We start from the raw sequence: 24,840 nt of genomic DNA on the forward strand, positions 1-24,840 counted from the left end.
AGTATTAAAGAGCTCACTCTTGATCAATTATGCATAAACAAATACTTTTTTTCTTTTTTTTTCTCTTTTTTCTTTTTTTCCTTTTTTTTTCTTTTCTAAATAAGTGTGTTTCGCTCCATCTCATTCAACCCTAGACTACTAATAAAAATATGAGCCGGCTACTAGCCATTTGACGCCTTGCTTTACAACAACTAGCAATGAAATCCAAGTTTTTTTCCAGATAAAAAAAATCAGTATTTTTATGTCATTACGAGAATATCACAAATTCTAAATATAACTAAGTGATTAAATCTCAACAACAAACAAGTATGATCATGATCTCGATCAAAAGCAACCCTATAAGACTTTATGAAATTATTTGTTTTTGGCATGCAAATCAATTCATTAGGACTTAAACATCCCTCTATTCGTCATCACCACACTGAAATCAACATCAACTTATCAAATATCATAGTTCATCTTAAGGGATCATGCTAAATCTGCATGCAAATACAACTATATGAAATCATATAAAAATAAACAAATATGTCCCAAATGAACAATCATGCAAAAATATGAATGTACTATAACTAAACATGCAATATGAATCTATATGAATCTATATGGAAAGACACACCACTAATCCTTACATTATCACCCCCAAACTTAAAATTTTCAATGTCCTCATTGATGGTAATAATAAGAATTTCAGGCATACCTAATTAGCGGGAGAGTCACCCTCGTCGGGTGGATGATCAGGTGGCTAATCAACCTCGCCACAAGTGTCTCAGACAACGATACCGAAAACATGTGTTAAATCTTCAGCAAAATATCGGTGGATGACATGCATGGCCTCCAAACGCCTAGTCAATCTTCTATATTGTGCATCACCAACACCAGACCTATCAACTGTCTGTGGCGCATGAGAAGAACCCTCTATAGGCACTGGTAGGTCCATTTGGCTACCCTCTACATCATCAAATATATATCCCAAGCCCTTATCATGTGGTGCACTTAAGAATGCATAACTCAAGTGATCTGGCATTCCGTTGAGCTCAAGTATGGGAGCTTCTTCACTAGATGATTCAACACGCTCCTGAGAAAATTTTAACTCTGCTAACCCAAGAGAATCGAATGGCATATCTAACTTCCTCATCCATGAAGGTGCATTCAAAACCTGCAGTTGCTCTGCTCCTTTCTTGTCATCAATAACTGATTTCCCCATTAAGGATCTCTCTAAGGTCTCTGACTTTGGCAATTGCTAAAGCTCTGAATTTACTACAGAGTCGACCCACTCTACTTTAAAGCACTCCTCTTTAGCTGTGGGTAACTTTATTTCCTTGAACACTTTAAAAGTTACCTTTTGATCATAAACCTTCATCGAAAGCTCTCCTTTTTACACATCGATCATAGTTCAGCCTGTAGCCAAGAATGGTCTTCCAAGATAATGGGAATCTTCTTATCTTCCTCGAAATCAAGAATTACAAAGTCAGCAGGAAAGATGAGTTTATCCACCTTGACCAAGACATCCTCCACTATACCTCATGGATAAGCGATGGAACGGTCAGCTAGTTGCAATGACATGTATGTTGGTTTCGGATTAGGTAGAGCAAGCTTCTTGAAGATAGATAAGGGCATTAGATTGATGCTAGCTCCTAAATCACATAAACACTTGTCGAACGACAAGTTTCCGATGGTGCAAGGAATAGTAAAGCTTCCAGGATCTTTAAGCTTCGGAGGCAACTTCTGTTGCAGCACAGCACTGCATTCCTCCGTTAGAGCAACAGTCTCTAAGTCATCGAGCTTCAGTTTTCGAGAGAGAATACCTTTCATAAAACTTGCATAGCTAGGAATCTGTTCAAGAGATTCAATGAAAGGTATGTTGATATGAAGTTTCTTGAACACCTCCAAAAACTTCTCAAACTACTTATCTAGCTTTTTCTTCTGCAGCCTCTTAGGAAAATGAGGTGGAGGATAGATCTGTTTCTCCCCTGTATTACCCTCAGGAGGAGTGTGTTTCACAGTTTTCTTCCTTGATTCCACTTCTGCTTCCTTTTACATATCTTCTTCAGCCAAAACTTCAGATTCTGGAACTTGAGATTTTTCAGGGTTTGCACCCTTCCCAGACCTTAATGTAATTGCCTTAACCTGCTCTTCTGCTCCCCTCTTTCCTAGAACTTCTGTATCACTAGAAAGCATTTCTGGTAGTAGATTCAATAAGGCGTTAGTAATTTGTCCTATCTGGTTCTACAGATCCTGGATGAAAACAACCTGGATTTGGCATATAAGAGCCTGGTTTTTACACATAAGCCTCAACTCCTCCAATTCAGATTTTTCATTCAAGGATAGACCTGCATCATAAGTTTGTTGTTGAAGTTGGAGTTGTTGTCTTGGTACAAATTGTTGCTGAAAACCAAAAGGGTTGAATTGTTTTGCTCCAACCTGCTGGAACGGCTGTTGCATCGCATTCTGATTGTTGCTCCATTTGAAGTTAGGATGATTTCAGTTGTCAGGATGATAAGTGTCTGGAACTGGTTGCTGCGATCTCTAAAAGTTGCTCACAAACTGAGCTGAGTCACTAGATATAGCGCATTTCTTAGTCGCATGCGGACCTGCACATAGCTCACAAACACTGGTTATCTGCTTAACACCATAGTTAGCCAGAGAATCGATTTTCATAGACAACACCTTCAGTTGAGCAGTGATAGCCGTAGATGTATCCACTTCAAGAACTCCTGCTACCTTGCCCTGTGGAAATCTCTGGGTTGGATACTGATATTCATTAGCTTCCATCAGTTCAATTAGATCATGAGCTTCCTCATAGCTCTTCGCCCATAAGGCTCCACCTGATGCTGCATCGAGCATGGGTCTGGATTGTGCTCCCAACCCATTGTAAAAATAAGTGATGATCATCCAATCAAGCATTCCATAATGAAGACACTTCCTAAGCATCTCCTTGTAGCGCTCCCAAGCTTCATATAAAGATTCTCCTGATTGCTGCACAAATTGAGTAAGAGCATTCCTGATTGTAGCTGTCTTCGCCATAGGGAAGAATTTAGTAAGAAACTTCTGAGCAAGATCTTCCCAGGTAGTAATTGAACCATCTGATAGAGAGCGTAACCAGCTCTTAGCCTTGTCCCTCAGAGAGAGTGGGAATAGTCTCAGCTTCACAGCATCTTCAGAAATACTGTTGAACTTGAAGGTGTCGCAGATCTCAATGAAATCCCTAATGTGCATATTGGGATCTTCCGTTGAAGAACCCCCAAAATGGATTGAATTCTGCACCCATTGAATAATGCCAGGATTGATCTCAAAGGTATTAGCTGTGATAGCTGGCCTGACAATGCTAGATTGAATGTCATTGATCTTGGGTTGAGAAAAATCCATCAAGGCTTTCGTTCGCGCTGCTGGATCTCCCATTATAATGAGTACTTGAAACACAAACAAATAAACCGTGGAAGTAAAAGAATCCGAGTCAGTGAACTTTAACGACCACTGATGACAAGCACATAAACTAAAAATTAACACTGAGTCTCCGGCAGCGGCGCCAAAAACTTGTTAGGCACAAAACACGTGCTAATAATTCACGCAAGTATATGCGTTCGCAAGTAATATAGAATGATTTCTAGTGCGTTCCCACAGAGACTCAGACTAATTATATTTAATTAACACACACTCACCAATGTATGATTACTTCTCAATGTCAAGACAATAACACTTAAGGTTGATTAATTACTTATTAACTCCAATTAACTACGAGAATAAAACACTTAAATTATTACTTGAATTAACAATATTAAACACACATGAGATCATAAATTCATTACTACTTCATTCAATAGTCATTGTTATTACCCTTAACATGTAACGGTGATGATATTAATCGAACAACACAAAACTGATAAAAGCCAACCTTCGTTGTACTAGTACCATTCTACCAAACATCCACAATTAAGATAGAAGTTGCATAGACATCAATTATGTTGAGACCCTATATGTCTATAGAATTTGACAATATAACGATTTAAGCGAAAGTGTGATAAGTGGATTTTATATCCACTTGGAACACTTTATAAAAGCTTAAATTGGTGTTTTGGACTCAAGTTGTTGGTATTTTGATCTGTTTTTCTATTATTGCATTTCAGGTATCAGTTAAAGAAAGAAAGGAGATTTTAAAGGAAATATGATAAAAAGTGATCATATTTGGAAGCCAAGACCATTTTCAAGTTGTAGAGAATCTCGTTAGCTTCGTGTGGGCAGTTGAATCGTCTAATTCTGTCGAGTAGAACTCAAGTTATGGCCAAAACAAGATTCATCAGAATTTTTTCCGAACAGGCTCCAGGCACCCTCCTAGGATGTAGGGCGGCCGCTTGGGAGCTGAGGCGGCCGCTTGGGAGCTGAGTCGCCCGCTTAGGAGCTGAGGCGGCCTCCTGAGGCGCGGCTGGTCACTGATTTCGCTGAAAAGGCCTTTTTTGAGTGGAATTTAACGATTATAAGGGTCCATGTCCACTAGGGGCGTATATATACTTAAAAAAGGGTTTTCATCATCCATGAAGATTGGGATACCAAGGAGAAGACCTAGAAGCACAAAACAACTCCAAAAAAGAAGATCTTGTTTTTAACTTGTGATTCTTTGAATTAGTTGTAACATTGGTTGCTCGTTTTCGTTCTTGTTGAACCTTGATCTCGTTTATTCGTACTTTGATTATTATTCAGTTTATTAAGACCTTGTTTATACCATGCTTTCATTAAAACCCATGGTGACGATGAGTTCGATTATGAACTAATCGTTGTCATGGGATTCTAGCGGATTTACTTATGGATTTCAATAATTAATTGTTTTGATATCTTGGTGTGTGGTGATTGATTGATATCCTAGTATTGGTTGTGCTTATTCATCTTATGTGCATAGCTAACATATAATATAGCGTGTTAATCTCTATTGAAGCGATAGTGAATATAGAGGTTTAGAACTTGCCATGCTAGCATAGGTTCATGTATTGTATGCAAGATTAGTGGGTAACTCTAACTGTTTTACTTGCCCTATGTAATCATTATGGATAACTTGTGCTTAAACCGTTATGTTGTCAAATTCTATAGACATATAGGGTCTCAATATAATTGGTGCCTATTCACCTTCTATCTCTTTTGTGGATGTCTGGTAGAATGGTACTCGTGCAACGAAAGTTGGCGTTTATCAGTTTCGTGTTATCTGATTAGTGTTATCACGATCACATGCTAAGGTTAAGAACGAAAAGGCTATTGAATGAAGTATTTAATGAAGTTAGAATCCCATGTTTGTCATATATATTAATTCAACCTCAATTCTCTTAGTTAATGTTATTTAGTATAATCTCTTAGTTTAATAAAAACCCAATTTGTTATTTGTCTTAGCATTGAGCGATAACCATACATTGTTGCATAGGTGCATAAATTGAAGTTAACCTAAACCAGTCTCTGTGGGAATGAATATGATTTATATCTTATACTACTTGCGAACACGTATACTTGCGTGAATATTAGCGCGTATTTTCGCCCTAACAAGTTTTTGGATAAATAATGTGGAAGAAACACCAAGACAAGAAGGATCTAGTCAGAAGTTACAGAAAAAGTTTGGAAAAAATAGGAATAAAGAATTTAGAGGAAAACGTTTTTCTTCGAACAAGTCTAGTAACACCTCTGTCAACTCTAATCAAGCCAAGCCGGTCAGGTCACCTATATTAGAGTGTAAGCAATGTGGTAAAAGGCACGATGGAGCGTGTAAAGCAAATACTGAGTGTTTCAGGTGTGGACAGAAAGGACACTATGCGTCAGAATGTAAAGTGGAAAATCCAGGAATCACCTGTTACTACTGTGGCAAGGTGGGACATATTGCCAAGAACTGTAGAAGTTTTTTCCGAGATAGCATGAGAGGTAGTGCATCAAAAGGTCCGACATCCAGTATACCAAAGGCTAGGACTTATAATATGATTAAAAGATCAACTGCTCAAGACCCTGATATGGAACCAGGTATATCATTCCTTAATTTCATACCTATTAAAGTATTGAGTGGCAATGGAGTGTCTAAGTTAATTATATGCAGATAGAATGGAGTTAATGTTGGAATATTTAAATGAACCCTTAATTATGGAAGTGGCTGATCGAGATAAAGTACCAGTAAATCAGTCTGGTCCTAAATAGTTGTTAGTCCCTTAACAATGCAATAAGAATTACAGAAGGGGGGTTGAATGGAATTCTTGAAACTTTTTCACAAATAAAACTGTTCTAACTTAAATATATAAATCAGTGTGAATTGATTTGCAGAGTGCGGAATAATAACTTGAAATGAATCAAAACACAATTAATTAAAAAAACAAGTCTTTAAAAACTTTCTGGTGGATTTGAATGTATCCACCAGAGATATATATAATATATCAAGAGAACTCTGTGTAGCAATTAGCTCACAGCTGCTTACAAATTGTCAACAACTAAGATTGTAGAGAAATGCTAAGAATACAAGTTACAAATGTTTCTCTCTTGGTTGCTTAGTTAGTTGTTCTATTTTCTACTTCTTAGTTTATATATCACCAAGATTACAAAGCAATAAGACAAGATAATAAAACAAAAACTATCAAGTCTAATACTATGCTACTTCATTACTCTATTCCAGCATCTTTGAATATCTTCATAATAGCATGGAAATGGCAATACTTCTTTATTCTCTAAAACCCAGTTGAATAGGCTTCCACATTCCATTTATATACACTCGACGCATGTGACTTTGTTGTTACTGTCAACAGATGTTTGAATTCTTTATCCGTCGGGTTCATGATCATCCGTCAAGTTCATGATCATCAGTCGGGTTGTCTTGTTGATCATCCGTCGGGTAGTAATCTGGCACTTGACTTCATTTCATTTATGCAGATTTACAAGACATCATTTATGTACAATTAATCAACCTATTCTGCATATCTAGTTAAAGTCAACATGACTTGATTACTACTACAGAATCTAAATAATGTGTATGCAGAAATGTGCTACAGACTTATTGTTACATAAGCTACTCACTCGATGGATAATAAATCATCATCCGTCGGGACTGTATTGAGTTATCCGTCGGGACTATAATCCTTATCCGTCGAGTGCTACATTTTTCACTAAGTAAAATCTACCAAGGTGTTTTGTTAACGAAATCATCAAGTACACAACATATACACAACAATCTCCCCCAATTTATGTCTACTGGAATTGTAGCCATAAATTAAGAGAAACTTGATGATAACAAAACACTATAAAAATAAAACTTTGAAAGTAAGTAGATAAAACTGTAAGTGCTTCATTTAACAAAATGTACAAAGTTTAGCTCAAAGTCATTTTCAAGGTGTTCCTCTAGCCTGAGCAGATTTATCTAGTTCCTTGAAGGTCTGGATCTCTTTCCAAGCTTTCTGTTGTTTTCTTCTATCTGATTTTGGAGCTGTCTATGGAATTCCAGTTCATCAGATTCTGAGAGATTTAGCTTTTCTTGCATCTCCAAGAGAGTCTCATTGCTAGAGATGCTCAATTAGTCTTCTAATCTGAAAAATCTTTTAACTCCTTTGTCATCCATGAACTCCATCAGCCAGTAGGGCCTTAGATGCACTCTTCTCCCTGTGTAAGGAATAATTAGAGTCTTTGGGAGTGCATCTTTAGCTCTAATACTCCTCAGTTCTTCAATCTTCTTTAGAACCAGTCTTCTTGCAGTTGCATTGAATCCAAAGTTCTTCTTGAAAGATGAATAAACCTTTATCAGTACAACTTGGCTTTCTTGAAGGATCTTGTGAAGTGGCCATTGAATCTCCTTTCCTCCCTTGTACTTGAAAACTAACCTTTCAGGTAGATTTCTGTATGCATCAATCCCTCTCACTTCGAGTTCATCTAGATAGAGATTTAGATCAGAGAATTCCTTGATGTCACACAAGTACATGCAATCTCTCTTATTGACTTTAGATTGAGCTTTGACTAGGGATTTGGATTTGATAGGTGATAACTTCACTTTTTTAATTGCTCTTGACTTTGTTCTCTTTGGCTTGTTAAGGATTGGCAGATTGAAGTCAGGAATTGGTAGGCTCTCCCAGTCTATTGGTTCATCCTTAGGCACAATAGGTTTACCATGAATGTTCCTGTGAGGATCCACCACCTTGATGTCTTCAAATACCACAGAGGGTTTTGATGTTGAGTTGTAGTTGGAGTGGATTCCTTGGGAAACTGATCCTTACCAACAAAGTTCAATTTCCTTTTGGTTATTTTGGCCAATTCCTTGTATCTCTGAGATTTCTTCAGTTGTGATTCAACTTGCTTCTTTGAATCTTGAGATTCAGTGATTTCAGATGGCTGAGCAGGAATCTGTTGTGTTGGTTTCACAGCTTGTCAATTTGCTTTTTCTTTTGCTTAGCCTTTTTGGCATTTAGAATAGCTTGCTTCTTTTCCTGCTTCAATCTTTGCTTGAACAAATTGAGGATGTCCAGCCACCACACAAATTTCTTTCACATTCCTGAAAACTTTAGCAATTCTCCTTTTTAAGGCTGAATCAGCTGGATCCTTTTAGAAGGCAATTGATCTTGACAAAAGCTTCTTCTCATCAGGCTTAGGTGTCTCATATACTGTATCCAAAGGGTTCTTTAATGATGATTTTGGATAGTTCACCCTTGGCTTCAGAATAATTTCAGCCTTTGGAGATTTGATGCAGGATGGCTATCCTCTTTCCAGATAGTTCATGCTCATTTCATTCACAGAGATCTGATTGACTTGAGAGTGATGAATGGCTGACTTTACTGGCTCCTTTACTAGCCTAAACTTCTTTTATATGTCCTCATCAATTTTCTCCTAGTTGATTGGCTTCAACTGCTCCTTTTCAGCTTATCTTAAATTGGCTGCTGCTGTATTGATCAAATCAATACTGTCTGTTACTAGTGGCTTGGTTAAAGCAATTGTAGGAACAATTACTTTACTGATTTGAATTTGAAGCTCCTCCCCCTCACTTGGTCCTTTCTCCCCCTTTTTGTTATCATCAAGTTGAGTAGAGGAGGAGGTTTGTGCAACCACCGGTTTCTGAAGCAAGTCTGTTTGTTGAGCTTGGTGAAGATGAATGGTTGTTAGAGATGCTTCCATAGCTGATATTCTTGTATCTAAGGCATCTATCTTTGTGACAAGATCGGAATTTTTCCTGAGTTGTCTCTTGATGTCAAGCATTGTAGCTTCTGGAAGTTTAGAGTCCATCTTGTCAGAAATAGCCTTTTTCATTTCATCAATATCACCCTTGATGGTGTTGACATCTCTAGCATGTTGGAAGCCTTGAATCTGTTGTAGTTGCAGATAAGTAAGATGTGCTTGAATGAGCTTCTTGGTGTTGGCATTTGTAGTAGTTTGAAGAGCAGAAGTTTTCTGATTTATGAGTTGGATCAGGGTTGTCTTGAAGTAGTGTTCATCATAATGTTTTTAAAATGCCCATGATGGCATGCCTGATCTTGAACTCGAACCTACTTCTCCCCCTATGTCCAATGGTTCTTCTTCACTATCTCCACCTTCATCTCCAAAGAAATCTGCTGAACCACCAGTCTCATAATCCACATCACCAGTTGTAGAGGGCAAAGTTGTGATGGCATCCTTAGCTCTTCGCATTGACTGAGTGGTATGCACCAAATTGAGCATCCTTTCTGCATTGTCATTATCTTGTTCAGCTAGAAGTTGATAAACTGGAACAAGGTGAGTAAATGCCTCAGCATCAAGGGAGGTTGAGTCTATAACAGCTTGAGATTGCTGAGATAGTCCCTCCCTGTCTACATCCTGGACATTCATTAACTCACTAGCAATGACATCCATCCTTATAGCTCCTGTACATGCATTTCTCTCTTGTTCTCTCTTTTGTTGCATAAGGGTCTCACCCTAGCTTGCCACCCTCACACCCTCACCTTCACCATCTAAGGTGGGACTCCTCTCACTCACTAGCAATGGATTGCATATTTTCACTCTTTTGCTCTCCTTTTTCCTGGAAGCAACCCAGACTCTCACTCATAACACTCTTTTACCTCAATCCTAAGAGTGACTGTATAACCACTAAGTCTTCTGCACTAGAGATAATAGATGAAATTGGAAGTTGTGCAGAGACGCCTGACGGATGAGAATATCCATCGGGTTAGCAGTTTGACTATCCGACGGATAAATGCTGTTAAGCTTATCCGTCGGGATACAATCACTACTCGACGGATGAGCAATATCCATCGAGAGAGTAGAAATGAATGAACATGGAATTGAAACTATTGTGGACTCTGTGCTGATTGATGAGATTTTGGGCACAAATATTTCAACAGTGCCTGAAAGAATTGGCAAGTGAGCCAACAAATCATCCAAAAGATGATGCTCACTTGCAATAGATTTTGGCTTCCCCAACAAAGTTAAAGAAGGGGTATCAGCAATTAATGTGTTGATCATGTCCACATCCAGAGAGTTTGTGGGAGAATTTGGTGTTTAAGGTGCTTCTATAACTAATGATTTTGGTTGTGACTCCACATGTATTGGAGCCACATCAAGCTGAATTTGTGAAGGTACAGTGACTGTGTCTTTAGCACCAGTTTGCACAGTGTGTGAACCCTGTGCATCCCCAAAGGTTTTGGATTTCTTCTTTCTGGCATAAGTTTGGGGTGAGCTAATGTCCCTTACCCTTTTGGCCTATGCTCTTGGCTGAGAGCTTTGTTCAATAGCCACATCCTTTTGGGAGGATGCAACTAGAAATGAGCTTTTATCCTTATTAATCACTGCAGTTTGTTGGGAAACTGCAGTATGGCTAGGCTGGGAACCACTCAACTCTCCATCCTTATTCTTAGGGTTTCTTTTATGTTCACCCTGTCCCTCACCTACCTTACCCACCTTCACACTCCCTTTTTTGGTTTTGGTAGATTTTACAACTGGCATCTTTTGGGAGATTCCAGAAGGGGCTTTCTTTGATTTGGATTTTGAAATTTTTGATGATTTAGTAGTGTTATGCCCGCTTTCGGCCATGGGCCCTAAACAGGTCCCTGTGGGTGCACTAAATAGCTGGACTCTTGTGTGTGGGCTAGAACCATGGATTTATATGACTTGGGCCAGCACATGCGGGCTGGGCTCACAACATGCGAGCTGGGTTCACATGCGGGCTGGGCTCGTAATATGCGAGCTGAGTTTACATGCGAGCTGGGCTCATGACATGAGAGCTGGGCTCAAACATGCGAGCTGGGCTCAAGTGAGGACATGCGAGTTGGGCTCACACATGTAAGGTGAGCTCATATTTGTCATTTGGGCTCTCATATGTGAGCTGAGCTCGGTTGTGCCCACGCGAGGTGGGCTCAGGTGCCTTCATGCGAGGTGGGCTTAGCTGCCCATACTCGGGCTGAGCTCATGAGCCCACATCTTATAGAAATAGAGGTAACATTATATTTATTATTTGAAGGCGGTGCGGGCCGAGGTGACCAGGCCGGGCCGCATCGAAAGACTTTGTGTGCAACATGGAAAGTGACTCATAGATGACTGAGTTGCTCGTAGATTTCGGGGTCGACACGGGTTGTTCCTACGATCACGGGAAGGATTGCGGAGATGCCGTGAGATTGTAGGAAGCGTGTGGAGCCGATCGAGATTTACGTGACTAATTGGCTGAAGGCCTGACTTTATCGTGGGCTTGGGCTGCACGGGCTGAAGAGTCCTAACCCTAGCCTACGTGACTTGTTCCCCAAGAACTACGTAAGGCTTGATCCCTATAAATAGGGTACGTAGGCACTTGTATGAGACATGAGTCGACAATTGATAGAGAATACCAAACCCTATTCTTTCTTAAGGAGTCCACATACAAGCTCAGCCACCACCAAACAACCTTCATCCGCCCTCAAACACTGTCCTTGATCTTTTTTCCGCCCATTAACCTCCACAACATTGTTATACGAAATTCTCCCTATAACATTTGGCGCTAGAAGGAGGGGCTTGTTTATCTTAGGGAGAAAGATGACCAAAGAAAGCAAGCAAGCGACGACACCAGGGAGCGGAGGCAAGAAGGGCCCTACTTTCGAACACACGCCCCCAGAGAATCAGGCGCCACCTCCACCAATTGCAATCGTGGACGGGCAGGCTGTGATGACGTATCTCGAAGGGCTGGCCGATCAGATGAATCAGATCAACGCCCGAATGTCAAAGGTAGAAAGAAGCTCGGTCCGGAACGCCAAGCGTAAGGCGCGCCGCCTCAAGGTCTCACAGCGTAGCTGGAAGGGCAAAGGCCCTCAGAAGAAGCTGATCCACGATTTTGATGATGTGGCAACCGAGACCAAACAGAAGAAAGAAACATCACGCGAAAAGGAAGATATACCCCGAGGCCATGATGAGCGGGGCAGCCAGATCTCTACGAGATCGGGGCCGAAGCCAGCTTCATCTGAGGCAAGGTCAACTAGCGTGCTAGACCGAGTGGGTAGAAAACTAAGCGAACATGACCTCAGGCTCAAATTGGAGAATTGTAAGAAGGAGAGAGAAGAGAAAGAGCCCGTGGATAAAAGAGGCTCAAAAAGGGAACGGGCAACGACCCCTCTGGAAAGACGTCAACACACCTCACCCAGGAGGGAGGAACGACATAGACGCAGATACAATCGTGAAGAGGAGTCGCAGGACCGAGCTGGAGGAGGGGGATGCCGCGAACGACCTCAGGGCTCACATCATTTGAGTAATGCGGGAGGTGACAGAGAAGGAAAAGTTGTTAGAGTAAGGGACCTGAGAAGGATCTTAGATGAGATGGAGCAAGAGAAAAGAGGGCCCCCTGCTTCTGCTGCCCCCTCTCCGTTTACGACTGCTATCCGATCATCCCCCCTACCTCGGGTGTTTAGGCACAACCTCGACCTTCTATTCAACGGCGAAGCCGACCCGGCGGAGTACCTTATTCAATTTAACACTGAGATGGAAGTCTATCAGGTGCCGGAGATGACCCGTTGCAGACTCTTCGCGGCATCACTCAGAGGTAGTGCCCAACAATGGTTCTCCAAGTTGGGACCGGCTAGCATAAGAACGTGGAGGCAATTAGAGGACTTGTTCGTCAGACAATTTCAGTTGACCCTCCACTATTTGCCTCTTGTGGCCACGTTAGCCAACATCAAGCAAAGGGAGGGGGAGCCCTTGGCAGAATACTTTCGTCGGTTCAACGCCGAGGTCCCCAAGGTGAGAGGAGCCAGTGAGGAGACCATCAAAAATTTCTTGATAGCAGGGCTGAAAGAAGGATCGAAATTTTGGAAGAGCCTCCAAGCGAGTGAGCCGAGGACCTTGGCCGAGTTCTATGAGCAAGCCGAACCCTTCAAGAGGGTAGAGAAATCGATGAGAGAGCTGAAAATCAGCGAAAGCTATCGAGACAAGAGGGACCGATCCTCAAGCCCTGACGAAAGGAGGAAGACATATCGGCGTAGTTCGAGCCCGAAAAAGTCTGCCCGTGGCAAAGAGACCACTAAAGATTCGGGAAGGCCTTATACAAGCAAATGGCAGACACACACCCCTCTGGTAGCCTCTATCGACCACATATATGCTACATATGTGGGGAAGGGGGTATTCAGGAAGGCAACTCCTCTCACAGACTACAATAAAAGAGACACTTCGAAGTATTATGCATACCATGAGGCCACCGGACACGATACAGCTGATTGTAGACAACTAAAGGATGAGATCGAGACTTTGATTAGACAAGGGAAGCTTACGGAGTGGGTTATCAAGGAGGTTCGAAGACACGGGACGGATTATCATACCGTCCCTCCTCCACCCCTAGAAGACAAAGAAAGGGTCCCTCGGGCTGGTAGTATTCATATTATTCTAGGCGGGTCTCACATTGGTGGAGACAGCCGGAAGGCGATGGACAGATATGCCCGAGAAGTAAAGGACAAGCCGCTCACCAACGTCAATCATCTAAGCCAAAGGCCCCCGGAGCTCTTTGAAAGGGAGGTCGATGATATCGTGTTTAAAGAGAATGATGCAAAATGGGTGCATTACCCTCATACCGATGCCCTAGTCATAAAAATGAAGATTGGGACGGTGAATGTTCACCGAGCAATGGTGGACACCGGGAGCTCGGCTGATGTTTTGACTTATGATGCCTACAAAAAACTGGGATTATTGGATAGAGAATTAACCTCAACAGGTGGGCACCTGTACGGGTTCACGGGAGACTCGATCGGAGTGAAAGGGACAATTCGGCTCCCGGTGACCATAGGAGAGGAGCCTCATGTGGCCACCCAGATTGCTATGTTTACAGTCGTAGACCAGCCTTGTGCCTACAATGTTATAGTGGGCAGACCCCTTATGAGGGCAATGAGGATGGTCACCTCGATCCATCATATGACGATAAAATTCCCAACCCCCACGGGGGTAGGCATCTTGAAGAGCTGTCAATACGAATCCAGGGTCTGCTACAACCAGGCACTCAAAGCGGCCGAGTCAAGAAATGCCTCAAGGGAGATAGCTGAAGCAGGTGAGTGCGACATCCCCATGGAAGAGGCAGAGGGCAGGAAAAGAATACGTTTTGAGGGCCACGAGACTTGTAATTTGATTTCAATTGAGGAGTTGCCCGAGAACTACTTCGAGCACATGGGAATTCATGTGGAACCACGCCCAGGGGCCTTACTAATGGAAGCATCTCAGCCCATCATGTTGATACAAGAGGGGATTGTAGAGGAAGCAAGTGATGAAGAAGAGAGCCCAGAACAAATCACTGCAACACTTAGGAGAGGGAAGTGGGCACACAAAGAAACAACAATCACTATGGACCCACCCGATGGAATCACTCGAACTGTAACTGCGACCTCTGAACGCTTGATAAACCCAACCCAAGCTCACCAAACCGAGCTCAAGGATGCGGAAGGTTTGGCAATCACGGAAATGGAAAAAACTAGCGAGGCTCGAGCAGATCTAGACCCGAGAATGCCCTCAATGGTCGAGAGGGCCGGGGCCGCAGAGGACACAATCCCGATCTTGGTAGACTCAAATGATCCCTCCAAGGTACTCAGAATAGGCTCTAACCTAAGTCCTGACTTGAGAGAGGATCTAGCCCGCTTCCTAAGGGAGAATTTGGATATCTTTGCATGGTCACACTCCGATATGATAGGGATTGACCCAAATGTCATGTGCCACTGGCTCAACTTGGACCCGAAAAAGAAGGGGGTTAGGCAAAAGAGACGGCCAATTAGTGGAGAGAGGGCAGAGGCCCTCAGAGAAGAAGTGGATAGATTAATGGAGGCAGGACTTGTGAGAGAAGCCTTCTACCCCGTGTGGCTGGCCAACCCTGTGCTTGTCAAGAAGCCCAATGGCAAGTGGAGGACATGTGTAGACTTCACCGACCTGAACAAAGCTTGCCCGAAGGATAGCTTTCCTCTACCCCGAATCGACCAGCTGGTTGATTCCACGGCTGGGCACGCGCTGCTTAGTTTTATGGATGCTTATTCGGGATATAACCAAATCCCCATGTATGGGCCAGATCAGGAGCACACCTCCTTTATTACTGATCGGGGCCTTTACTGTTACATCGGGATGCCCTTCGGGCTCCTTAATGCGGGGGCAACCTATCAGAGGCTGGTGAATAAGATGTTCAAACATCAATTGGGGAAGACTATGGAGGCCTATGTAGACGACATGCTGGTGAAATCGAAAGAAGCGAGGGATCATGTCCGCCACCTGGCAGAAATGTTCCAGATCCTAAGGGAGTACAGAATGAAACTCAACCCCCAGAAATGCGTGTTTGGGGTTGAATCGGGGAAGTTTTTGGGATTTATTGTCAACCATAGAGGCATTGAGGCCAACCCAGCCAAGATACAAGCCCTACTCGAGATGAGATCCCCTCGACGGGTGAAGGATGTTCAAAGCTTAACGGGACGAGTGGCTGCCTTAAACCGCTTCGTCTCAAAATCCTCCGATAAATGCCAAGAGTTCTTCAAAGCAATCAAAGGAGTGGGGAGGAACTTTAAGTGGACCGAAGAATGTGAGGAAGCCTTTCAGAACATAAAGAAGCATCTCAGTAGCCCTCCCATGTTGTCCAACCCAAAAGCAGGAGAAACTTTGATCCTATACTTGGCCGTCTCCGACTTTGCAATAAGTGCAGTATTAGTCCGAGAGGAGGATGGTGTCCAGCTCCCGGTATATTATGTGAGTAAAAGGCTAGCCGATGCCGAGACTCGATACACAAGCCTCGAAAAGCTAGCGTATGCTCTGATTCTGGCCTCCCGAAAACTCAGGCCCTATTTTCAGCCACATAAGATAGAAGTGCGAACCTCCTACCCCCTCAGACAAGTGATGCATAGACCAGAATCTTCTGGTCGAATGTTGAAGTGGACGGTTGAGCTCGGCCAATTCGAGGTGGATTATAAGCCAAGGACTGCGATCAAAGGCCAAGCCCTGGCCGATTTTGTGCTAGAATTTCCCCCACATCAAGAAGTGGAGCCGGGAGCCCTTATTGTTATACCTAGCACAGAAGAAGTTGGACTGGAAAGACAAAATAGTGCCCCATGGTGGAGCCTATATGTGGATGGTGCCTCTAACGGTGATGGAGCAGGAGCTGGAATCGAGCTAATCAGCCCAGAGGCTCACAAAATCAGACATGCGACCCATCTGGCCTTTCATGCAACCAACAATGATGCTGAGTATGAGGCCCTGATCAACGGTCTCAAGCTAGCTTTGGAAATGAAGGTCGAGAATTTGAATGTGTTTAGTGACTCCATGATTGTGGTCTATCAGATAAATGGGGGGTATCAAGCTAAGGGGCCGAGAACAGAGCTTTACCTGAAGTGCGCACAGAGGATAATCGCAAGATTCAACGAGGTGAGGCTGGAACTAATCCTGCATGGACAGAATGAAGGCGTGGACGAGCTAGCTAAGCTCGGCTCACGCCGCGAGATCACTTTGCTAGGGACCGTGCCCCTTGATATACAGAGGCAACCTAGTGTGCCCGAGCACGAGGTGGGCAGCCTCAATAATGAGCTCGGTCCCACGTGGATGACATCTATTCTAGCATACATAAGAGAAGGTTCACTTCTGGACGAAAAGAACGAGGCAAGGAGAATAAAATACAAAGCAGCCCGCTATGTGATATACGACGAGATTCTATACAGAAGAGGGTTCAGTGTTCCTCTTCTCAAATGCATACATGGGGAGGAATGCAACTACATCCTAAGGGAAGTACATGAGGGTATTTGTGGCAATCACTCCGGGGGTAGCTCTCTAGCTCAGAAAATCCTCCGTCAAGGCTACTACTGGCCAACGCTGAAAAAAGACGCCTTTGAATTCTCCCGAGCTTGTGATAAGTGTCAGCGATATGCCAATTATTACAACAACCCCGTGGCCTCTCTCACATCCCTCATGAGCCCCTGGCCCTTCTCCATGTGGGGAATTGATCTGATTGGGGAACTCCCGAAGGCCAGGGGAGGCGTCAAGTATGCGGTAGTTGCGGTAGACTATTTCACTAAGTGGGCAGAGGCCGAGCCCCTAGCCACTATCACAGCGAGAAAGCTCAGGGAGTTTGTATACAGGGCTATTGTATGTCACTATGGCATCCCTTACAAGCTGATATCTGACAATGGGAAACAATTTGATAGCAAGGAGATGCGAGAGTTTTGTGAGCAGCTGGGGTTCAGAAGAGCTTTAGCGCAGTCTGCCACCCCCAGAGTAATGGGCAGACAGAGGCTGTTAATAAAATCAATAAGCATACCTTAAAGGCAAAGCTTGAAGAGAAGAAAGGAGCATGGCCAGAAGAACTCGCCCAGGTCCTATGGTCTTACAACACTACACCCCGAACCACAACTGGAGAGACCCCTTTCTCTCTGGTGTATGGGTGTGAAGCTATGGTGCCCGTTGAAGTGGGAGCAGGATCTTTTCGAAGGGACAACTATGACTCAGAGGCAAACGAGGTCAATCATCGGCTCTATTTGGATATGATCGAAGAAACTCGAGAAGAGGCTCAGATCAGGATTGCGGCATATCAGCAGAGGACAACGAGGCATTACAACAGTAAGGTTCGAGCCCGAACTTTCAAGGTGGGAGATTTAGTTCTGCGCCGGGTCATGCTAAATACCAAGATGGTGAGTCACGGAGTCTTGGGAGCAAATTGGGAAGGCCCTTACAAGATAAAATCGGTGCTCTGGGAGGGAACCTACCACCTCAATGATATGCAAGACAAGTTGATCCCAAGAGCCTGGAACGCGGAACACCTTCGCAAGTATTATCAGTAATATTATTCTTTTCAGACTTAGTATTATCTTCAAATATTCCTAAGTCTCGGGGGGTAGTGCCATATAGGTGCCTCCCTGAGACCACAAGCATGTATTCCTTTCACTTCCCATTATCTATGAATAAACGATTGATCTCTATTTGTGCACTTGATATTTTAACTTCTGTTAATAGATTAAATACCCAGCAGGGGACCCCATCCTTGGGAACCCATGCGAGGACAGAACAGTTATTTTATTAACATGTTAAATCAAGCTAGGCCCCGACCCGCTTGATGCCAAGAACATGAAACGAGCCGGGCCACGGCCCGCTTAGGCAAATACGAACACATAGTAGATAAAAGATGTGGATAGAGATATAGGCCCGCGATGCGAGCTCATACCCTGGCCCTTAAAACCATAAATGCGACCCAGGGGGCCCAGCCCTCCATCAAACATACTCAAAGTCGCATGATGCGAGGAGAAGACACATGCGAGCACACCTACAACACCTGCGAGTCGATGCGGGCTTGTTCCACTTGGCATTCTCTTTCAATGGTTGTTTGATTGAACAAATGACACGAGCTGAATAAATTGGGCTCGCAGTGAAGGGGTAACGCTCGTCATAAGCGGCCAGAGTTATGATTACTTTTTGGTCAGTAGAAGCATGGTAAAAAAAAAAACAGCTAGCACCGTAAAGACATACGCGGGCACAAAAACTTAGACATTTTATACAAACAAAAGTTAAATAAGTTATGCCCCGAGGCAGAATATTTCAAATACAAGCGCGAGGCGAGAGGGGTGCCCGCTTACCCAGTCAAAAGTCTAGTTCTAATCAAAATTACATTAAGGGTTATCAGCCTCTGCTCCCTCACGATTTTCACCAGCGACCTGGGCCTTCTCGGCCGCGAGCCGAGCCTCCTCAGCAATTTGGGCATCCCTCTCCATCTCCAGCTTCAACTTGTCAGCATGCCTCGCTGTGCTCGCACCCAGAGCCGCCCAATCGAAGTCAGGAACCTTCTTCATAAAGACTTTCATGAAATTCCTGGCCCCCAGGTTCCTAGCATCAGCGAGGGCGGCCTCACGGCCCTCGGTCAGGGCAGAAACTGATCCCTCCAGCTCGAGCACCCTCTCCTCGAGGGCATCCTTCTCCTTCTTACATGCCTCAGCAGCCAGGTCATGAGCCTCCTTCTGCTCCCTTAGGGCCTTGTCGTGAGCAGCGTTCAGGTTAACTATCTTCTGATTATAGTTGTTCACCAGCGTAACTTTCTCTTGCCCGTGCTCAGTGACCTTACTCTGAAGGGACTTGACTTTAGCCTCGAGCTTTGTGTTGGTCTGGCTGAGGGCTCGCATCTCTCGAGCCTTAGATAACTGACGATAGTATACTTCGGCCGTGGCTCGGGAGAGTGCATCCTGGTTAACCTCGAGAGCAGAAGAAGACCAATCCTTTAAATCCTGCTCGCTGATGTGACCTTGGGCGAGCCGGCCGAATGTGGTCGCAACCGCATTGGCAGAAGAAGAAGAGGGAAGAGGAGCATCAGAGGGAGCAGCTTTCTTTGGCTCAGGCTCGCCAATTTTTCCTTCTTTACCTCTATGCCTCTTTAGTCGAGGAGAGGGCCCTGAATCCTTGAGATGCTCGGAGAGAGTAGTCATGCGGGCCGGAGGATTGGCCTGAGATCGAGCCCTTGTGCTCGCAGCTGCGGGCTGAACTGGGCCCAAGGCCGCAGCCTGCTCAGCCTCTTCCATGAAGGGGATAGGGGAGATGGCCATTTCTGAAAAAGAAAACAACAAAGCAATAGATTAGTCATAGCATGATGCAAAGGAAAGAAGTAATGCGAGCAGGTGAAAAATACGGAGAATTAAAGTGCGATGTGAAACAAGATGCATGTAGGAAAAGTGAGCACACGAGCTCACGCATGCGAGCAGCCAGGCCCGGACGTGCGGGCCCGATATTCTTACCCTTTCTGGATCTCTTCCTAGATTTCTTCTGAGGAGTCAGCCTCACTCCTTCCTTCAAAAACCCACATGCGACCAGATTGGAGGTTGTTATGAGTTTTCGGATGTCCCGGTCCGCCTTAGGAAGGTTTAGAAGACTGTCCGCATTTATCTTTTCATTTCCCACAAGGACAGTGCGAGGCGGGGTGGCTGGAGATGAAAGAAATTCTTGTTAAAAGGAAAGAGCTATGGTAGAAGAGACGAGAGCGGGCAGGAGAAAACTTACATGGATTATAATAAAAATGAGTCTGGACTCGAGGCACCTCGTGGATATAGAAGTAAGGGCTTTTCCACTTCCCTGAGTTGCTCGGCCCGTTGTGGATGAGGTTCTTCTTGTTGAAGCACGGCCAGACAGAGAAGTAGAAATATCCAAAGTCGTTAGGAGAATGCTTCGAATGGAGGAAGTAACCCAGCTGCCTCACGGTTAGAGAAGGGTACCCGCATTTGTGGTACATGATGTACAATGTGAGGGCGGCCCGGTATCCGTTTGGATTGATCTGAAGGGGTGCGAGCTGGAAGTACTCGCAAACATCTTTGATGAAGGGATGAAGAGGAGAGGAGATTCCCAGCCTTAATAGGAAGGTGGACAAGACCATGCGAGGCACCCTGCCTCCATTCTCCGAGTGATTGAATCTATAGCATCTCATATGAGGTAGGGGCAAGACAATATGGCCTTCGAGCTGAAACTGCTCAATGTGCTCGGCCAGATGTTTCTGAGTCAGCGAGGTAGGCAGGTCGCGGCAAGCGAGCACCTTAACCTCTTCGTTTGCAGTTGAGCTCTCCTCCCCATCAGGAATGATCTGCCTTTTGAAAATAATCTCACCCTCGAGCTCGGGCTGGGCAGGAGGCACATAAGGCTCAGGAGAGGCCGCGGGGGCATAATTATAGTTACAAATCTTTTACTGACTTGTAACATCTGCCACCTCCTCGCTCTGAGGAGAGTCATAGGACCAATGCGAGCCGTCCTCTTCACCCTCGAGTCCCAGGATGGGATATTCAGCAGCTACAGGCTCTTTTCCTTTCTTCCTGGTGTCATAGTATGCACTCCCCAGGTCGCTGTCAGTTGATTCTGAGTCAAGGTGAATGGGGTCGAGGTGGTTAGCTGCTGCTTGCCTCAGACGGGCTGCCCTCTCTTCAACCATTTCTCTTAAAATCTCCTCGGCTCGGTCTTTATCCAAGGGAGCAGGCTCGCGGTTTAGCAGCTCTTCTACCCCAAGGGAGGCTGGAATATGAGAGAGGTCCACGGGCCTATTTCTCCAATTATATATATTCTTCTCCCTGGTAAAATCCTCAGGGTTCGGGTCGAGGTGAATATCAAGCGAGCCGGATCCAGCTGCTCGCATCGAGTTCTCAACTCTGGCAATGTTCAAAGCCCCTTGAGGGGTGATAGCTGAGCCGGGAGAGATAGGTTGGCTAAGACGACCAGAAAGAGAGGTCAGCTCGCGTTGGAAGTCCTTGGAGCCTCGCTGCTCAGGAGGGTATTGGTTTAATGGAGATGGAGTAGCTGAAGAGCAAGCCGGGCTAGCAGAGGTGCAAGCCGGGCTCGAGGAAGAGCGAGATGATCCATAGGAGCGGGCTGAAGACGCACTCGACATCTGTAAAAGATGGTGAAAATTAGTGTGTGGCCCTAAAAAAGAAAACAAAAAAAAACAAGTATGGGATCGCACCTAAGTGTCCTCACATCTCACACGGGATCGCACCTAAGTATCTAAACGAGCAAAAGGACTCGCATCGCGCGTTGTGGTTGTGTGTGAACTCGCATCGAACAGGTGGTGTGTGCTCGCATGGTGTGCGTGAATAAAGCATGAATAAAAAATGGGCTCGAATCGAAGAGTACCTGTGGGAGAGGTGTATGAAGATCCTGATGAATCTGGTCCCGGAGAATATCGCCGCCGGTAGACGGTTCTTGTTGAAATGATAATCTTCGCCGTGGTAGATCCTTGAGCAAATTGAGCAGCAATTCAGGAAGTGTTCTTGGAAATGTGAGAAATGAATTGAAATATCACATATTTATAGGAGATAGGAGAGAGAAAGGAGGAGGCGACACGTGTCGTTATCTCATAAGATGACACGAATCCCCACGCCAGCTGTCCAACGGCTGTCAAAATGAATGCAAAGATGAAAGGCATGCGAGGCAAGACACGCGAGGCGGCTTGGTGCGGCCTGGTGGGCTCACACTTGCGAGGCCATAAAAAGATTAGAAAATACCTAGCCTCAAGATGCGACCAGGAATTTTGGGGGGTAGTTGTTATGCCCGCTTTCGGTCATGGGCCCTAAACAGGTCCCTGTGGGTGCACTAAATAGCTGGACTCTTGTGTGTGGGCTAGAACCATGGATTTATATGACTTGGGCCAGCACATGCGGGCTGGGCTCGCAACATGCGAGCTGGGTTCACATGCGGGCTGGGCTCGTAACATGCGAGCTGAGTTTACATGCGAGCTGGGCTCATGACATGAGAGCTGGGCTCAAACATGCGAGCTGGGCTCAAGTGAGGACATGCGAGCTGGGCTCACACATGTAAGGTGAGCTCATATTTATCATTTGGGCTCTCATATGTGAGCTGAGCTCGGTTGTGCCCACGCGAGGTGGGCTCAGGTGCCTTCATGCGAGGTGGGCTTAGCTGCCCATACGCGGGCTGAGCTCATGAGCCCACATCTTATAGAAACAGAGGTAATATTATATTTATTATTTGAAGGCGGTGCGGGCCGAGGTGACCAGGCCGGGCCGCATCGAAAGACTTTGTGTGCAACATGGAAAGTGACTCATAGATGACTGAGTTGCTCGTAGATTTCGGGGTCGACACGGGTTGTTCCTACGATCACGGGAAGGATTGCGGAGATGCCGCGAGATTGTAGGAAGCGTGTGGAGCCGATCGAGATTTATGTGACTAATTGGCTGAAGGCCTGACTTTATCGTGGGCTTGGGCTGCACGGGCTGAAGAGTCCTAACCCTAGCCTACGTGACTTGTTCCCCAAGAACTACGTAAGGCTTGATCCCTATAAATAGGGTACGTAGGCACTTGTATGAGACATGAGTCGACACTTGATAGAGAATAACAAACCCTATTCTTTCTTAAGGAGTCCACATACAAGCTCAGCCACCACCAAACAACCTTCCTCCGCCCTCAAACACTGTCCTTGATCTTTGTTCCGCCCATTAACCTCCACAACATTGTTATACGAAATTCTCCCTATAACAAGTAGCTTGGGTAGGAAATTGTTAGGTCATTGACACAGTTGCCATTGCTACACTAGAACTTCAAAAAAAATTTTGAGGTTGGAATAGTAGGGAAATATGAACTTACCTCACTTACCTGAGGTGCTTCCATTACAGGGAAATAGAAGAGTGGCACTTTTCCATGATGATTTGCCCTATTCAAATCTGCATTAATTCTTCTCTCTTGAACCCAACAATCTAATTTGTTGTTTGGGTTCTCAAGTACAATTTCCTCAAAGAGGTGGTTAGCTAACATCATGAGAAATCTAGCATAATAAACATTTTTGCCTCTCTTATTTAACTCTCCTAATTTAAATCCCAACTGAAATAAAATAAGATCACTGAAATTAAATAACTTATCTGTAACTAGCATGTAAAGCACGTTAAACATGGAAATATTAACAGAATCAAAATTACTGATTTTACCAGAAAAGACCTTGGTCACTACATCACACGTGAAACTCCATTCCTTCCTAAGACCCAATATCCTAATGTCACTTAACTTAGAAGTAGATAGAACATAGTTCATGGAGTTCAGCGTATTAACTATATCAATGTCAGTATGTGGTGAGGTCACAATATTATCAGGAATCTTGAAACATGCTTTGATAACATCACTATTAATACAGAATTCCTTACCTTTAATGGTGAGTGTGATGGTCTTATCTGTCGAGTTGTATGAAGCAGTAGTCCACATCTCTTCAACAACCTCACAGAAGATGGTCGGATATTCTAGCATTACATAGCTGAGTTTGCAGTTCTTCACAAAATCCATCATTTTGTAGTAGTCATTTGAATGTTGAATCCCATTGTTCACTAGAGCCGTGAAGTTGTTGTTCTCATAGATGTATCCAGTTTGTGACATAATCTTGACTACCGGTGCCATTGTTAGAGAGTGGAAATTGCAGAGATAGAGATGTTAATTGCTTTTGAGAAAGAGAGAATTTAGAGCAGATAATTTCAGAATGATAAAAGTAAAGCAATGGAAATGAAATAAGCTTTTATACTATCTCAAAAATAACTGTCAAAAATGTAATAACCCCAATTTTTGGGAAATTTTTGAAACCCTTATGAATAGTGTTTTTGCTGAATGAGAAAACTTTTCATGCCACACTATGTAGGGGTTCTGATATGGATATTCTGAGATTTTATTAGTACTTTATATGGGATATAAGTGTATGTAAAGATCGTCAGAATCCAAATCCGAACACTTTGATTTTTCCCGGAAATACACTAGATACGAAAAGATTTGAGAAAAAGGTAACATGATAAAAAGGATTTAAATTAAAGGATTATAGGAGAGGATCATAAAAGGAATATAATATATTGAGAAAGGTTAAGGGAACCTAAGTAATAAAATCCCGGGTATGATCCTTCAAACGATAAACGAAAACGAAAGTTAAGCGAACCGTATAACAGATCAGCGGTCATTAGGCAAATAATTAGGAAGTTAATC

The 24,840-nt window shown here is 44.0% G+C and overlaps 1 non-coding gene across 1 annotated transcript; it reads left to right on the forward strand.

The window, feature by feature from the left end:
• Positions 1-2,902: 2,902 nt before the first annotated feature.
• Positions 2,903-3,009, forward strand: LOC141670182 (small nucleolar RNA R71). Its single transcript, XR_012554424.1, has one exon. It is a non-coding gene; the product is annotated as a small nucleolar RNA R71 (small nucleolar RNA).
• The last annotated feature ends 21,831 nt before the right edge of the window (positions 3,010-24,840 follow it).

This window comes from Apium graveolens, chromosome 6 (assembly GCF_009905375.1).
Source record: "Apium graveolens cultivar Ventura chromosome 6, ASM990537v1, whole genome shotgun sequence".
NCBI classification, from domain to species: domain Eukaryota; kingdom Viridiplantae; phylum Streptophyta; class Magnoliopsida; order Apiales; family Apiaceae; genus Apium; species Apium graveolens.